The sequence below is a fragment of the Marmota flaviventris genome, chromosome 1, assembly GCF_047511675.1.
Source record: "Marmota flaviventris isolate mMarFla1 chromosome 1, mMarFla1.hap1, whole genome shotgun sequence".
Classification (NCBI taxonomy): domain Eukaryota; kingdom Metazoa; phylum Chordata; class Mammalia; order Rodentia; family Sciuridae; genus Marmota; species Marmota flaviventris.
Genome location: NC_092498.1, coordinates 110,785,120 through 110,803,942, shown reverse-complemented (window position 1 = coordinate 110,803,942; position 18,823 = coordinate 110,785,120). Strand labels below are relative to the sequence as shown.

Below are 18,823 nucleotides of genomic sequence, written 5' to 3'. Positions count from 1 at the left end.
TACAAAACAACAATATTTTGACATTTTTTCCCCTGTATGTATCCCTTCAATCTACTGCAGTTTCAAGAACTATATTGACTAGAAGTGATCAGAGTGGATGTCCTTTCCTTGCTCCTGATTTTAGAAGAAGTGCTTTCAGTTTTTTTTTTTTTTTTTCTTTTCTGTTATTATGTGGACTTCCGGTTTTTCATATATAGCTTTTAAAATGTTCAGGATTAAACCTCTAGTTTATTCAGTGCTTTAAACATGAATGGATAATGAAATTTGACATAGGCTTTTTCTGTATTCAATAAATAAGCATGTGATTTTTGTCCTTGATTTTATATATGATTAATCACAGTTACTGATTTAAATTTGTTGAACCAAACTTGCCTTGTGATGAATCCAACTTGATCAGGGTATACAATCTTATCAACCTGTTTTTTAATACTGCTTGCTAATATATTATTGGGAACTTTTGCATCACTGTTCATCATGGATATTTATCTGTGATTTTTTTTTGTGTGTGTCTCCATTGGGTTTTGGTATCAGGGTGGTACTGGCTTCTAAGCATGTGTTTGAAAGTGTTCCCTCACTATCTGTTTCATGGAAGAATTTGAGGAGGATTGATGTTAGTTCTTCTTTAAAGGTCTGGAAGAAATCAACTGAGAAGCCATTTGGTCCTGGGCTTTTCTTTGTGAAAGGCTTTTTTATTACTACCTCACTCTCTTGATGTTTGTTTGTTTAAGTTTTCTATACTTTTATGGTGAAATTTGGTTAGGTCATATGTGGGTACAAATTTTCAATATCTTCTAGATTTTTCAATATATTGAAATATATGATATCAAAATAGTCCCTAATTAGTCCCTGCATTTTAAAAATGTCTCTGTTGGCTGCCAGCACCACCAGCACAGCTGTGCTGGACCACGGGCACCCCAGTCCTCAGACTTGTTCCAACAATCTGTTAAAACATGGTGGATTATTATGAAGTTCTAGGAGTGCAGAGACATGACTCACCGGAGGATATCAAAAAGGCATATCGGAAACTGGCACTAAAGTGGCATCCACCTAAAAATCCGGAAAATAAAGAAGAAGCGGAGAGAGAATTCAAACAAGTAGCTGAGGCATATGAGGTGTTATCAAATACTAAAAAACGGGACATCTATGACAAGTATGGCAAAGAAGGCTTAAATAGTGGAGATGGAGGTGGAAGTCCTTGTGACTGTCCAGTTGAGTTTGACTTTACATTATGGAACCCAGATGATATCTTCAGGGAATTTTTTGGTGTCAGGGATCCATTTTCATTCGACTTCTTTTAAGACCCATTTGAAAACTTTTTTGGGAACAGAAGGAGTCCCTGAGGAAACAGATACCAAGGTGTGGGCTCATTTTTTTTTTTTTTTTCTGCTTTCAGTGGATTTCCATCATTTGGAGGTGAATTTTCTTCATTTGATACAGGGTTTACTTCATTTGGGTCCCTAAGGTTGGGGTGGCCTTACTTCATTCTCTTCTACATCATTTGGTAGCAGTGGGATGGGTAACTTCAAATCTATATCAACTTCTACCAAAATAGTAAATGGGAGAAAAATCACTACAAAAATAATTGTCCAGAATGGTCAAGAAAAAATAGAAGTTGAAGAAGACAGCCAGTTAAAGTCCGTAACAATAAATGGTAAGGAGCAGCTGCTACACTTGGATAACAAGTAATTCAACAAATGCATTTAACAGAAATGTTAAACTATAACAAGCACCATTTGAGGATTAACAGGAACTTTTTTTTTTTTTTGAAGATTTCAGATGAGCTTGACTTTCAGTATAATTGTACCTAATCTAAAGTATTTATAAATACCTCATCAAAGCCCCTATTTGTCATAGACTTTTGAGTTTATATTTGGGACCACACAATAGGACCATTTTTTTTTTTTTTGGTCTTTAAAATTGTTGTTATCTCTTTATGCACTTTGCTTTTTTATCAAATGTACTCCAAGGTGAGCCTTGACTTTGAGTAGTGCTTGGACAAGATTGTATTCAAACACCAGTATGGATCTGCTTTCCATTGTTTGACATGTGAGCCAAGTAGTGTCAGCCTTCTGTGAGCTAACATTGCCAGGATGAGTCTCTTGTAGAAATATTTTTTTCCAGTATTTAGTAATGAAGATATTAATGCATTAATGGTAATACATTTCTGGTTTAGTATAAATTTAAGGATGTTTTCTAATTGTGCATGAATGCTGGCAACTTAGTAAAGTTTTGACAATTGTTTAAGTACCTAATGTTAAGCTTAGATTTAAAAAGCTGATAAACTGGGTCTTTGTCATCTGCTTTAAAAAAAAAAAAAAGAAATGTGAATGTGTTTGGAGCAAAAAAAAAAAATCTCTGTTGATGTCTCCTTTTTCATCTCTAATTTTGCTGATTTTGGACTTCTATTTATTTTGTTTATTTTGGCAAGGGGTTTATCAATATTGTTAACTCTTCAAAGACCCTACTCTTTGTTGTATAAATCTTTTCTTTTTAAAAAATTTTCCATTTTATTAATTTCAGTTCTGATCTTACTTATTTCCAGTTCTTCTACTAATTTTGGAATTTAATCATTCCTATTTTCCTAGTGCCTTGAGTTACAGCTACAGATTGACTATTTGGGATTTTTTTAAAATATAGGTACTTAATGCTATAGACTTTCCTCTCAGAACTGCCTTCATAGTGTCCCCAAGATTGTGGTATATTGTATTATGATTTGATTTTAGAAATTTTAAAAAGTTCTCTTTGTATTTCTTCCATAATCAATTCTTCATGTAGTAAGAGTATTGTTTAGTCTTCACAGTTTTATGCAGTTTCTGTAAGTTTTCTTTCTTCAGATTTCTAATTTTAATCCATCATGTATATGGAGTAATATTGAATAAAATATAATATTTTATGTTTGCTAAGACTTATTTTATGTTCTAAATTATGTTCTATTTTAGAAAAGTTTCCATGAATTGCTGGTAAAAAGTGTGTCTGTTTCTAGGTGAAATATTCTATAATATCTGTTAGATATATGTTATTTATTATATTGTTTAGTTGAGAAATTTCTTTATTGATTTTCTGTGTGAATGACCTGCCTATTTTTGAGAGGGATATACTAAAACCACAAGTCACTTTTGTCAAGAAATATTTTATGTAATTAGTTGGATCTGTATTTGAGGCATAAATATTGGCTATAGTTATATCTTCTTGTTCTACTTCTAATTTTAATGGCATGTAGTGATTTTCCTTGCCTCTTCTCATTAATATTTGCTTAAACTTTGTTTTGTTAGTTTTGAGAATTGTTTGCTCAGACTCCCTTTACATGGAATAACTTTTTATTTCCTTTTTCTCTCAGTTTGTGCATTTCTTTGCCTGTAAGATGAGTATCTTGAAAACAATGGTTGGGTCTTGTTTCTTTAATGCATTCTGGTAGCCTATGAGTTTTAATTGGAAAGTTGGGATCATTTACATTGAAAGTTATTATGGGAATAGGTTTATTATTTTCAGTAATTTTGGTGTCTTTCATAGAAATGATTGTTCTTGATTTTCATATGCTTGATTGTCCTTGTGGAGAGATTCTTCCATTTGGAATCTCTTTATTGAAGAAGGTTTTCATTACTCTTTTAATTCTGAATGTTAGCTTTGCCAGATAAAGCAACCTTGGCAGACAATTGTGTTCTTTCAGAGCTTAGATTATCTCATTCTAAGCTCTCCTGGTTTTTAGAGTCTATATTGAAAAATCTGAAGTAAGTCTTATTATCTTACCACTAAATGTGTTCTGACATCTTGCTCATGTGACTTTTGATTGTAATGTGTCTTGGAGAAATTCTTTTTTTTTTTAATCATGTCTATTTGGGTTCTACATGCATCCTGTATGTGGATCTCCACCTCTATTCTAGGTTTTTTTTTGTTTTTGTTTTGTTTTGTTATTTCTGCTATTATTTCACTGAAATACTTTCAATGCCACTAGTTTGTATTTCTCTGCTCTCCTTTCTTCTACTGACCCTTAAGTTTGGTCTATTAATGTTGTCCTAGAGTTCTTGTACATTTTTATCAAGTTCTTTTATTTTTTTCCTTTAGACACTGAGTGTTAAAACTAAAAAAAAAAAAAAAAAAAAAAAAAAAAAAAAACTGTCATTGAGGCCTGAGGGTCTGGTTTCTATGTAATCTTGTCCGTTGGTGATTTTTAAAATTTACTTATTGTGTCTGTCTTTTCCAGGAATTCTGATTATTTTCTTTCACAATCTCTATCTCTTCATTGAAATGATCTCACAATGCTTATAATCTCTTAATTCACACAATAATTCATTTTGTAAACCTTTCTTTTAGCTCTTTAATCATTTTAATAATTTATTTTAAAAATTATTTCTTTGAATAGTCATCCCTTTCCACGTCTCTATTTTCCTTTGTTGGGTGATTGTAAATTTTGGAGGTAGACTTGTTTGTCTATTTCCTTGTGTTTTCAGAAGTCTTGGACTTGTGTATCTAGTAAGATTCATTCCTCCTACTCTTTGTGAGAATTTTTTTTTTTTGGTAGGTATCTCATTTGTAAAAAGTTCGGTATTGTTAGTATGTTTTAGCTTCAATGCATACATTCAGTTTAGTCCAAGTGTTAGTATCAATCACCAATGCCTCTCAGTTTGCTGCTACAGAACTGCTGAATTAATCCTCTCCAATAACACTACTGCAGCACTGAGGATTTTTTATGAGTCATAATTTTGGAATCTTTCTCTAGGAGTATATATTCACAACTGGGACCTGATATACCCCTCTATTCATTCCTACTTTGGGCCTAGACATTCATTTGGAGTTTTTCTCTCCCGTATTCTGTTTTAAAGTATAGTTTAAGCTTGAGTGGGCTAGTTTGTGTGTGGAGGAAGAAACACACTGTCACTTTGCTGAGTTGTGGCTTTAGTTCAGCTACAATGTCTCCATCTGTAAACTCATAGAATCTTAGCTGCTTTCCAGCCCCTCTTAGAAAAAGGGGAAATAAGCAACAGAACTACCAATAGTGATCAATATACAGCATATACACTATTACTACAAAAAGAGAAACGGTGGGCTGGGGATGTGGCTCAAGCGGTAGCGCACTTTCCAGACATGCGTATGGCCCGGGTTCGATTCTCAGCACCACATACAAACAAAGATGTTGTGTCCGCCGAAAACTAAAAAATCCGAGAGAGAGAGAGAGAGAGAGAGAGAGAGAAACGGTGGGGGTCAGCATTTAACAACATTAAACAGTTGCAAAATTCATGTAGCATTAAGGTATATAGCAAGTGTCAATTATGCTTCCTCAGTATAATGCAACAATATAAATGGTGTGGGTATAATTATATAAGCTAAATTTTTCTTGAAGATAGTAAAATTGCAGTTCATTTAAAGAAAAAATGGAGCAGAAAGGCAAAAGAAAACCTAAATCATTTGAAAGCTGTGTTAAAGAGAGAGTGAAGTAAAAATTCATGGCTATAAAAAATATAGGAGTAATAAATAAATAAATAAATAACGAGAGAGAGAAAGGAAGAAGCATTAAATTTGGCGATTAAAAAGAGGAGAGAAGGTGTAGTAAGAGAAACAAAGTGAGAGACAAAACAAACTAACAAAAGTCAAACCAGAACCAAACCTCTACCCTCTACAGTCAAAAGAAGAGGAAATAACAAAAGAAAGAAAAGTGATCAAAATGAAGGGAAAAAATCTTAATGAAAGATGAAGGGATTGTCTTTGCTAAGAACTGTAGACAAAAATGGCAGTTCACTGTCTATGCCTTACTGAATTTTTTTTTTCATTTCTTCTTGGACTATATGGCCCTTCAGGAGGGCAACTGCTGTGTGTTGCAAAACCTGTCTTCTTTGAATTACTTAGTAAGCTCTCAGCTGGAGTGGCCTGGAACCTAAGCTAGTTATAATAGCTCTCAACTTGTCTTCTTGCTGGTTTAGGATAGAATGAGAACTAGTGACAATTAAAGTTTCGTCCATGCAAACTAGGTAGATAACACTCTCAGGGTAGGGCTGATTCAAAGTTCTAAATGTGAAGTTCAGACAGGGGGTTTTTAGTTCTGACTTCTTTTTGAACTTTATTGTTAGATAGCTGGGCATGGTGAGGCAGGCCTGTAATCCCAGAGATTCCGGAGCCTGAGGCAGGGGGATCAAAAATTCAAGTCCAGCCTCAGCAACTTGGCAAAGCCTAAAGCAATTCAGTAAGAGCATGTCTTGAAATAAAAAATTAAACAAGACTGGGAGTATAGCTCAGTGGTAGAGTGCCCTGGGTTCAACACTCAGTACCAAAAACAAAACAAAACAAAAACCATAATTGTCATGAAAGATCTGCTGCAGAGAAAATAACTAAACACACCCTATTGCCCCCACAGATGCTGATCTTTGCTGAGCATCTGGATCTGGACACAGGGCTGGGGTTGGGGGTTGTTCCTGAGAACTCCAGTATTGGGACAAAACAACTAAGTCTCCTCTGGTCTCATAGAGTCCATTTCCCACAAATATAGTCTTTCCAGGATCAGACCAAGTGCAAATGTGCTCGCCTTCTTATTTTTCTGGTTTCTCTCTGGCTAATCTCTTAACCTGCCAAACCCAGGAGGAAAGTGAACCACACTCCACTCACCATCCCAGCCTGAATTTCTCTGATAACAATTCTTTCTCTGCCCTCAGTAGGCCCTTACGGGTAAATTCTAGGTCTCACTCAGGACCTGACAGAGACAAGTTGCTAATATGTGTTATGAATTCCTGGGCTCTTGGGCTGTCGTAGCAGGAAGAAGCCGCAGCACTGCTGCTCCAAGGTGCTCTCCCCCAACATCAGCTCTCTGCTTTCCAGTGGTGCCAAGCTGCCTCTGGGTCACTCAAATTTGGTGAAAAATCACTATTCTGTTCTACCAGTTCCATGTGACTTTATTTTCCATTGATCCAATTTCTTAATATCCACCCCACCTACCCCTGTTTTGGTTGCTTTTCGTTCTTTTCCTCCACAGGGACTAGCACCACAGCGTTATAGTTTGAATTCTCAAGATTTCTTTCCTGCTTTGTGTTTCAAAGCACCAAAATTTCTATGGATCTTCAATTCTGATGTTGAATTTCACTGAATTTTCTGTCATCCACTTCACTGAGCAACAGTATTCCCACTGCTTAAATCCGGAGCCATTGTACCCTTCTACTCCACCATATCTGTCCCCCTTAAGACAGTTTATGCCTTAAAGATTCATATTTATTATATTTTCTGAATATCAGTTTGTTTTCTGTGCACATATTCTACTTTTTCTGTGGATTGGCTTTTATCTTGGGTGGCATAGATATTGATTAACAATGTAGTAGGATGCATAACATTTAATATTTTATTGATTTTTTGTCATATTTAAGAAATCATTCCTCTCTCTACATGGTTAAATATATAAATTTTTGTGATAGCACTAATTGTGGATTGTGAAACTAATGTGGTCTAGAATTCAGATTCTTACTTGATGGTAGAGAAAAGTTAAAACATAGCTTGAAACACTGATACGGTATGTGGAGGCAGTGGGAATCTGGATGCAGATTTTCATCTTGCAGGTGGATGGTCCTCACATAGTCAATGTGAGTAATGCAAAGGAACCTGAGCACTGTTGTTTTTCCAGAGCTTTCCTCCCTGACCTGAAGGGGCAGAAAAAGTGGAAGAATGTTTTATTGCCAAATGTGTATCATCATCATTTTCTTTTTTGCACAATAAATATATTTTAGAAAAACTGAGTTAAATACCCATAAGAGCATATTTATGAAAAAGAGTTTAGAAAATATAAATGATTGATCAATATATCATATAGTGTATATGTAATTGTACATATCTATATTGAGAAATTATGCTTTGAAAGCTGATTAATGCATCTAAAATAGTAGATATTTGTAAATATTTATTCTTTTTTTAAATTTTTTGTTGTTGGTTGTTCAATAAATATTTATTCTTAATATGAAACACTTTGTGGTTATATTTTTTTCAATTTGGGCTGAAAGATATATACATACTCCCAAACCTGCCCCACTGGGATTATCATGGAAACTGCATTAGCACTCACCACAGTGGTCATTACTGCTAAATAATTAACCTTGACCTTCATTAAAGGTTCCTCATCTGCTGGCAATATTTATAACTATTATAGCAAGCTATTTTCTTGCTGATAAAATAATTCCATGGTTAGTAGTACTATCCCAAATGGGAACACATTAAGATTGACTTCCAGAGGCTTTATCTTTCTTCAAATGAATCCATTATGGAGAGAATTTAATACTTTACTGGCTCTAGAATTACAAGGCAGAATATTTATGTAATGGAATTACCCTAAGATACTAATTATACATTGTGCATTTGAAACTTCAACAATTTCGTTTTCCATAATTACTTTTTTTCTCATTTTAGTTTCAATAACTAAATTCACTTGTTAAAATAACATTACAAAGAAATCTTCACTATTAAAAGAAATGTTTCCAAAGATTTAAATAAAAAATAACTATGACAATTTAATGCTGATACTGAAAGGCTTTTTGTGCTTATTGTCCCATAGATTTCATTTATTATATTATAAAATATATATTAATTTTCAAAGTGAACATGAAGTTACTAAACTGAGAACAGCCATATTTTTACAGGTTTTTTATTTATTGATGTCACATTGGCATTAAACACTGAAGAATAGGTTTTATAACCTTATACTAAAGTGTTTTTCATCATTTTATTAATATGCATGCAAGCATTTAATTTACTGAAAATTAACAGAGAATTATAGCTTAACATGTCTTCATGGATTATAGTGTCCATGTTTTAGATTTAAGATTATTTCTAAATGTTTTATACATACACACGTAACTACCCTGTACAATTTATATATTGAAATTTCAGAATTCTGAGGACATTACATTTTTGGTTTGTTTTTAATTTTAATTAGGTATATATGACAGCAGAATGCATTTTGATTCATTTTACACAATTGCAGCTCGACTTTACATTTCTATGGTTGTACATGATGTAGCATCACACTATATGTGCAGTCATACATGTACTTATAATTATGTCTATCTCATTCCACCATCTTTCCTATCCCCATGCCTCCTCCCTGCCCCTCCCTTCCCTTTGCCCCATTAAAGTTACTCCATTTTTCACATGTTCCCTCCATTATGGATCAGCATCCACTTATGGGAGAGAACATCCGGCCTTTGTTTTTTGGGGATGGCTTACTTCACTGAGCATAGTATTCTCCAACTCCATCCATTTACCTGCAAATGCCATAATTTTATTTTCTTTTAATACTGAGTAATATTCCATTGTGTATATTTACCACAGTTTCTTTATCCATTCATCTATTGAGGGGTATCTAGTTTGTTTCCACAGTTTAGCTATTGTGAGTTGAGCTGTTATAAACCTTGATGTGGCTGTGTTACTATAGTATGCTTATTTTAAGTTGTTTGGGTATAGACTGAGGAGTGAGATAATTGGGTCAAATGATGGTTCCATTCCAAGTTTTCTAAGGAATCTCCATACTGCTTTCCAGATTGGTTGTACCAATTTGCAATACCCCCCAGCAATGAATGAGTGTGCCCTTTTTCCCACATCCTCGACAACATTTATTGTTGTCTATATTCTTGATACTGCCATTCTGATTGGCTTGAGATGAAATCTTAGAGTAGTTTTGGTATGTATTTCTCTAATCACTAGAGATGTTGAACATTTTTTCATATATTTGTTGATCAAATGAATAAAAGACTCTGAAAGTGTAAGAAATAAAATCAAGAATTAATAAATGGGATGGACTAAAATTAAAAAGCTTCTTCTCAGCAAAAGAAACAATCAACTAGGTGAAGAAAAAGCCTACATTTTAGAAGCAAATTTTTGCCACACACATCAGATCTCCAACATATATAAAGAACTCAAAAACTTAACACCAAAAAAAAAAAAAAAAAAAAAACTCTCAAACAACCCAATCAATAAATGGGCTAAGGAGCTGAACATACACTTCTGAGAAGATATACATTTGTTCTGAGGACATTATTATGCAGATATTGAAATGTCAAAAAGGAGGACAAAATTACAAAATTATTTTAAAATCACTGTGCACATTTAAAGTGATCAATTTAGCTTCCAGAGATTCCCTTCTATTGATTATTAAAATCCAGAAAGTTTCTGTGACTCAGATCACTCCATTTTTACAAAAGCAGTTCTTAATGCTGCATTCATAGGAATTTTTCTTTTTATCAAATAATAAAATCCAAAAAGGAAAACCTTTGTCATATTGATAATTCCCATTTGTAAGGTACTTAGTGTGTCTCCTGAGCTTTGAGTACATAGATACAATGTCTCTATGATTTAAACTAACTCATAAAATAAGTACTGTTGCATTTTATACATGAGAAATTGAACAATGATAAAATTAAAATTGCCCCTGGCCACACATCCAGTAAATGCCTGGAGCTGTCAGCAGCACCCTGAGAACATGACTTCTGTGCTAATGCTGTCAGTCTGGTCATGGTGGTTCCAGATTGCAGCATGTGACTTCCCAGGGAACTTCAAAGGCAATCTAAAATCTGAAAGAAATGTGTATGTGTGTGTGTGTGTGTGTGTGTGTGTGTGTGAGTGAATACTCATTGAAGTAGCAGATACCTAGGTGTACAATATTTAATCTGAAACACTTGAAATAAAATGTACTGTGAAATCAAATAATTCAGTCATATAAACAAAATAAATACCTCTTGTGGGGATGGGTGGAAGAGGACTCTGATTAGTTCAGTAAAGAAATGTATGAATATGCCAAGTAAGGTAAACATAACAGTTTCATTCATTTTATATCTGATTTTACCTTCATATTGTCATTTTCATTTTGATTTCAAAATTGTGGGTAGGAGATGGTGTTGCTACTAAAAGTATGGTTTAGGAGAGAATTAAGAGCAGGGCATTCATTGCTTAATATGGGGCAGTGTCGCCATACACTGACTCAGCTTGTCCTTCTGGACTATCCTCATGGTTTAGGGAGTGATTTAATTGCCCTATTTTCCCTGATCTGAAGATTTCTTTCTATACAGCTAAAGCAAAATTAAAAACAAAACAAACAAAAACACTTCTTAAATACCCAACTGGTGTTTTACAAATTGACATTTCCTCCAATTTTAGATGAGTATGGTAGATGATGCCACAAGACTTATTTTTCTTGACCATTTTGACAATTTGAGTTATGTCCTCATGATATATTTCCCATGTTGTGAATCACTACTGCATTCTAGAATGTTCTTCAGCAACTGAGATTTTTAAAAGATGGAATGAAAGCCCCGGGATTGTTACCTTTTAGTCTAATGTGCATTCAGTTCAGCATATTAACATTGGCACAATTATGTTAGTAGCACCACAGGGCAAGAGGTAGAATTTTTTACATTGAATCCCAATTGAGAATTTGTAAACAGTAATTATTATTTCGGGACCACAAGGATGTTGTAGTATAATGCAATTATTTCAGAGTAAAATAAAATAGAAAAACAAACTGAAGTTTCAGTTTCATCTTGGGAGCTTTTCAATTAACTCACTTCTTATTTTTAACCAATCAACATTTTCTCCTCATTACATTGACATTGCAAAAAGTGAATTTTAGCATTACCTGCATTTATTAAATACTAAATTCTGTATTTTCCAAAACATTTCCTAAGTACATTTACAAAGTATAAATTAATTTTATTTTCTCACAGAACTTATTGAATGAGAATATCATTTAATCTTCATATGGAGATGACTCATTAATGTTGAATATTATACATTTTAAAATTCCATAAAATAGCAACTATTTTATAGAATTCATGTTGCTATTTAAAAAAAATACACACACACACACACACCCATATATATATATATATATATATATATATATATATATATATATATATATATATATATATATATATATATATATATATATATATATATTAAATGCTGTACAGTGTGAACAAAAAGTTTTATCACAAGAAAAAAAAAAGGACTGAGGAGAGATGCACAAAAGCAGAAATCCAATCATGAACATATGAACCAACAAAGTTATTCACCAACTACACTAATATGTTATTAAATTAAATAATTATCAAGTTCTAAAATCCAAGTCCATAAATTCTCTTCCTTTTTTTCCTTCAATCTCAACTAAATTTCATTATTAGTGAATTGTGGGGGAAAAAAAAAGAAAAAAAAAAACATGAGGGAGAAGAGCAGTTTGGGAGTCAAAAAAATGTGAAGCTTAGGCAAAGTGCTGCATGCTTGTATTCCTAGGGCCTTGGGAGGCTGAAGCAAGAGGATCCTGAGTTCAAAGCCAGTCTCAGCAAAAGTGAGGCATTAAGCAACTCAGTGAGACTCTGTCTCTAAATAAAACACAAAATGATGATTGAGGATGTGGCTCAGTGGTTGAGTGCCCCTGAGTTAATCCCTGGTACCCTCCACCAAAAAATGTGAAGCTCGCATATTTCATATCCCTCTATCTCATGGTTTGCAGGGGTTCTGAAAGTGAATTCATATCATCAGATTTATTCACACAAATCCATTACAAAGATAGTGAAATGTCATTCTCTCTTCTATTGAGATTAAAATTACAACAATCCCCTTTCCCTACAATGACAGCACTGTCACTATCCATACTTAATCACAAACACTAAGACACATTATTTTGATTGGGCAACAATGAGCAAGCAGGTGAGCTGACATTTTTAATACTGACCCCAACAAATTTAACAGGTCAGATCTCTCTGGTTCACATAGATATTTAACCTAACATTTTATTTGCAGCACTCTTCAAATACCTTAATGAAAACTATTCCTGATGAGTGATTGAAGGTGGAGTATTATTCATGAATTGAACAAGCTTATTCTCTCCCTCCATATCATTTCAGTACCAGACTCCATGTAGATAAGAATGCATGAAACCTCATCCTTTTGGCTCTTCAGTTTGAGAGGCTTATTTCCTTTCATATTTCTCCTTCATGATCATTTACGAACAAACATACCCACGGCTTGGTATGTTAACAGAAGAGATGACTAATGAAATCTAAATAGTCATAAAAGGAAAATTCCCATGAACTGGATAAACACAAGAATTACAAATGTGATGAATAGGAATAAGATGCTACAGAAATTGATATTGCCAAGCGTATCATTTCAGCCACATTTCAATACTCATAACAATTACTTAGAATCAGCAACACCGCACAGCTAATCAACAGCATCTGTTCATCTTCACAGCTGTTACCCCGGAAAAAATGGCACTCTCCTCCCAACTAGGCTCCAAACACACTGTGATTGTAATGAACACCTATCTTGATGAGGAATACAGCCTAACATCTTGGAGAAAATTCAAACGGAGGTCCATTTGAAAGTCATAGATATGTAGTTACCAAGGAAACTCTCACGTGAGGCAACAAATGGGCTTCACTTGGAGCTATGCAAGTTTATTTTATCTCAGAATCAACTTGCTATTCATTTTCACTTACTTCTCTCAACTGGTTAGAAAACAAGACAAAATGATAAATAATATCATCAGATGCTCTTAAAAAAAAGTAGTTCACTTATTTATTCGTTCATTCATGTGAAGAAAATGCCTATTCTTTTCCAGCCTTGACTCATGCTTTCAGCCACATACACATGCATGCACTCCCATGGTTATTCATTGAACACAGAGAGGAATAATGGGGAAAAGGCTGAGGAATCAGCTAGTTAAACTACTGTAGTGGGACTGGACCATAGCTCAGTGGTACAGTGCTTGCCTCACATGTGTGAGGCACTGGGTTCTATCTTCAGCACCACATAAAAATAAATGAATATATATATATATATATATATATATATATATATATATATATATATATATATAAAATGCTGTATGGTGTGAAGAGACCAGTTAAGGAGAACTATTCAGGAAGTTTAAAGGTCAATTTCTTTGAAGAAATATTAAAGAAAGATCTGAATGGAAATCTTTTTAAAAGGGGAGAAAGGAATGAGAAGAGTCTTGGGGTGAAAAGAAGAACAGGATTTTCATTGGTAAGTAAATCAGTGTGCGGCCAAGTATGAATGAACAAAGGGAGAGTGGAAAGAGGCTGAGTGAAGAGATTAGTTGAGCCTCACCTGTCAATTTTGTGAGGGTTTGGGATTTATCTCAAGAACAATCAGACACTCATCATGGTTTATGACCAGAAGAATAGATACTATTTCAAGGCAAATCTACTTCCAGGAATATATTATCTTTCCAAGATTTTGCCTGTCCTCTAAATATCTCCATGTCGTCTGTCAAAATTCCTACATTTTCCAGTTATGGATTTCACCTTTCCTTTATGACCACATGATATTCTGGGTTGTCTTAACCTACTGTCTGAAGGTCAACCTCTCAGAGTCCCTAGAACAATATTCCACATTCTTATTTAGTCCTTCACTCTACATACTTTCCAGGTACCTTGTCCTATATACTTTTCATCTCTCAGTTCTCCTGAATATGACTGTCTTGAGAAGACTATTTTGTCAACCCTAACTCAGGTCTCATTAACTACTATTGACTCTATTGTGATAGCTTTGTCTTTCACTCCTCAGACCTACCTTTTATCCCAAGATACTGCTAGCTAGCATTGTCAGGTTTGGTTTCAGTTAGTTTTATTTCCTAAATTAAAAATTACCAGAACCTCCATTAGCTTTCATTGCATATTGACTCAGAGCTTTCTGTGGCCTGATGAATATTTCCCATCACTGTTTCTCCAAACCCTCATTCATGTGATTTTGCTGCATGTCTTTGAACTTTTTCTTTTAGTCTTTACTAATGATCCCAGTCTGTAGAGAGCTTAATTATGCAAGATACATTTTTAATTAAGTCTCTGGTTTTGCCTTTAAAAAAAAGCTATCATTTATAGAGTTTCTTGTAAGCATGCTAATTCACAATAGTGCTCCTATCAGTAATTTCATTTCACAAATGAGGAAGTTGAGGGTTAGCATGCCATACACCTATAGTGGCAGGATACAGATTCCAACACAAGCATTCTATCTCTAGATTCCATATGCTGGACCACAGAACCATTCCCTGTTATGAACCTCACTGTGGGCACATAGCACATTGTACCAATTCTGCTGAGACTTTTTAAAATTTTCTCTCTCTTGTCCAACTCTACGTTTTGTTCTAATTTTTTTAAAAAATTGTTCCTTATTGCTTTCTGCACAAGAATATAATTGATTATTATAGAAACACATTGAACTCTGTCAAGTGTCCATTTTTTTAGAAGCACAGCACTTCTGTCATATCTGAAAAATAAAATCTTCCTTAGTTATGAAATCTAAAGACTATGAATGCTGATATCAGGTTATGTTACCTCCTTATATAATAACATAAGTTATTACAAGAATGGAAAAGAATGTGTTGTGTGTATGTGTACATGAGCATGTGTACTTTATTTTTTTTAAAGAGAGAGAGAAACAGAGAGAGAGAGAATTTTTTAATATTTAGTTTTCAGTTTTCAGTGGACACAACATCTTTATTTTTTATTTTATGTAGTGCTGAGGATCGAACCCAGTGCCCCACGCATGCCAGGCGAGCGCATTACTGCTTGAGTCACATCCCCAGCCCCAGCATGTGTACTTTAGATGTGTTCCTGGTTTGGCTCATATTAAAGGCTTATACAGGTTTGTAATTGCTAGCACTATCTGTAACCAATTTCTACACTTAGTTCTTGGATATTTTCCCAATTATATAATGCATGGGCTCTCTCTCATCCAGCAAGAAGGTTCATGGAATAGTATAGAGGAGAGTGTGGCTGTAGAGTCACTAATCAAGACCTCCAGAGACCAAGCAGGAAGCAGGTCTGATTTTATTGCGCAGTTACCATGTGTATATACTCGGGCAGTAGCTAGGCAGATTATAGATAGCCACCAATACAATTTCATGCTAACTATCCTTGCAGTGACCAGTCGAGGCGCAGGCTATGGAACAAGCATGGCAACTGCACACATGGTCTCACGCCCAGGGCTGTACCTACAGGGTAAGCAGCCTGCCACTCACATGCCTAGCATGAGGGGAGTGCCCTGCCACTCAGACACCCTTAACATATTCCATGTATGCAGTATTTCATGCACTTGTCCCCACATCATAAGATCTTATTTCTGTATTTTTCTAATAATACCCCAAATTGTGCATAAGGAGGAAAAAAAGATATTGTGGTTATAAGTACCTTCTTATGTTTAAGGGTTGAAAGTTCTCAGAATAGAATAAATGCTTTATGATCCTGCAGTTTTATCGCCATTATCTGGTTTGCTTGTCAACTCAGCAGGCAGCTGTGTCAATAACTGCTGAGCCTGGACCTGCCAGAATGGAAAATTTCTCAGACTTCACATAATTCTTCCTGTTACCCCTGTTCTGGCAGATGAATCCGCCCATTTCAAGCTCCATTGTGGGCCATAAATTTTTCACCTTTGTGCCCAAACTCTTCCTCATTCAAACACAAGCCAACTAGTCATACTAACATGCTAACAGCCACCACGGCTGCTGTGGATGTAGCTCAGTGGTGCAGTTTGTCTACCATGTGTGGGGACCTGGGTTTGATTCACAGTAATAAAAGTAAAAAATAATAATTATTATTATTAAAAAAAACACCTTTGATTTCCCTTCTCAACTTTTTTATCCTAAGTATATTTTTGACATTACTGAAGTTCCCACATTCCCTCTTTCTAGATCAATTACTATAATTAATCTAGATCAATTACTATAATTAAGCAGTTGCAGTCATCCTCATATCTATTTCATGACATTTATATGTTTTCATAAAGATCTAGTGGGTCCTGCTGAGCCATAATAAGATCTTACATATGAATATAGAAGAATGTAGTTGAGTCAGAGTGGACTCAATGGAGGAGAAGCCAACTAATTGGTTCTTCAGTGGTAGATATATTTGCTTTTCTGACAATTTGATTTAAGGGTTACAGAGACTTGAAAAATGATGTTGCAATGGATTCAAGAGTATTGACAATCTATCATCCATGCAGAACTCCTCAGATATTTATTTCATGGTACCCCACTGCCTGAAAGCCTGATTTCAACCTTTTCTTCATATTTAATGCTTGGTAATATCTAGCACCATTGTTGCGTGTCCTCTATTATCTTTAGTCTTACTTCCTTTTCTTTCAAAACAATTTCCCTAATAGAACTACAAAAACTATCAGTTAGCTATTGCTGTGTAAAAAAAAGCACCCAAAACTTTGTGAACCAATCATTTATTTATTTAGAGTTCTTCAAGTTTACTAATGGACTCTTGTTTTGAATAGACCTTTGATGCATTTATGCTCAATAGTAAATTGGATAGATGTCTTTCCTGGCTCTGACTGTTTTCTCTGTCTCATTACCAGGGGCTGCAGCTGAAATAGCGGGGCTGACATAGGTCTTATGCACATGGTTCCTCAGTTTCTGAACCTGCTCCTTTGGGCTAGGCAGGAATTCCAAAACAGAAAGAGAAAACATACAGGTCTCCCTGCAGTATAGACAGGTAAGCTGCACACCATCACTTCTGCTTCATTCTATAGAGCAAAGCAAGTCACAGCCCAGTCTAAAAGGGAAAAGAAATTGAATACAATCTCTTAAAAGAACATTGCAATGGATATGGAGTTAGGAGTGAATGATTATAATTGGTTTTAAAATATACTGCAAACATACTCATTCTATCTCAATTCCTTGGCTAGATATTTCATCTGCTTTATGAAGCCACAGCACGTCTGGGCAAAAGTCACATCATGATACAGATTAATCCCATGACAAACTTTTAACATTTTGTGGTGGATTTTTTATATCAATCAGAAATTCTTTCAATTTTTCCTCTCTGGAGTCTTTCAAATTCTTCATCATCAATTTCAAACTCTCTCCATCCTTGAGCTACACATACAACTACTTCCACCCTGTGAGAGACAGAGGTAAGGTCTACACTAGATGTTTGATGTTCTAGTCCATGAGTACAAGTCTCATTACTCTCTGTTACAGATTTTTGTAAGGAATAGAGTGAAATCAGAAAAGACATTTTTTTGTGGTGTCAATTACATGCAACTCATAAAATTAGTGCATCATTTAAATAAAGAATAAAATTAGCATATGTAGTATAGAAAACTGTGGAAAAGTCTAGAGCCAAAATGTCTTGCTTTAAACTTGCCTCTTGTAATTACTAGTAATGAACTGTGAGCAAGAGATTGTCTGTTCTTGGTCTCTGTTTATTAATTTTTAAAACAAGCAAATGAACAAAGTATTTGGTAGGGTTACTGATAGCAGCTAATATAGTCAACCCAGGAATTTGATCTAGAGATATAAACAACATCAGTTTAATGTTATGCAGAAATAAAACAATACAGACCATTTGATATTTAATGGATAAATATTTAAAAACTCTCTTCTTGGAGATATTTTACTCATGTATTTTTAAAACTTCATTTCTTTCTTTTACTATAAGCACATTTAAAGGAAGGCAAAATTGTTCTATAATAGACATCCATCTGTTACTTCTTTTACACTTTGTTACAGTAACATATTTACATAGTTATAATATAATCACTCCCCAGTAAACAATGATAAAATCACCACTTAGGAGTACTGTAATTTGAAGAAATGAAAAGTTTACAGATACAATGGATGTTTCCAAATATGTGAAACATGATGATTTAGTCATTACTGTTATCAGCTTTCAGGGTGGGCTGCTTGAATTTTATTTGCAAATTTTCTTCATAAAATGTTACTCAGCAATTTTATGGGAGAATGAAAAAAAAAGTGTTTGTCCAAAGTCAAGTACTCAGATCTTTAAGCAGCTGTGAGTGAGAGTTTGGAAGATCCTATGGAAGCCTTGCAATA

General features: G+C 34.4%; 1 pseudogene; it reads left to right on the top strand.

Annotated features, from left to right (window-relative positions):
* The first annotated feature begins 950 nt into the window (after positions 1–950).
* LOC114103649 (dnaJ homolog subfamily B member 6-like) lies at positions 951–1,686 on the top strand (annotated as a pseudogene).
* The last annotated feature ends 17,137 nt before the right edge of the window (positions 1,687–18,823 follow it).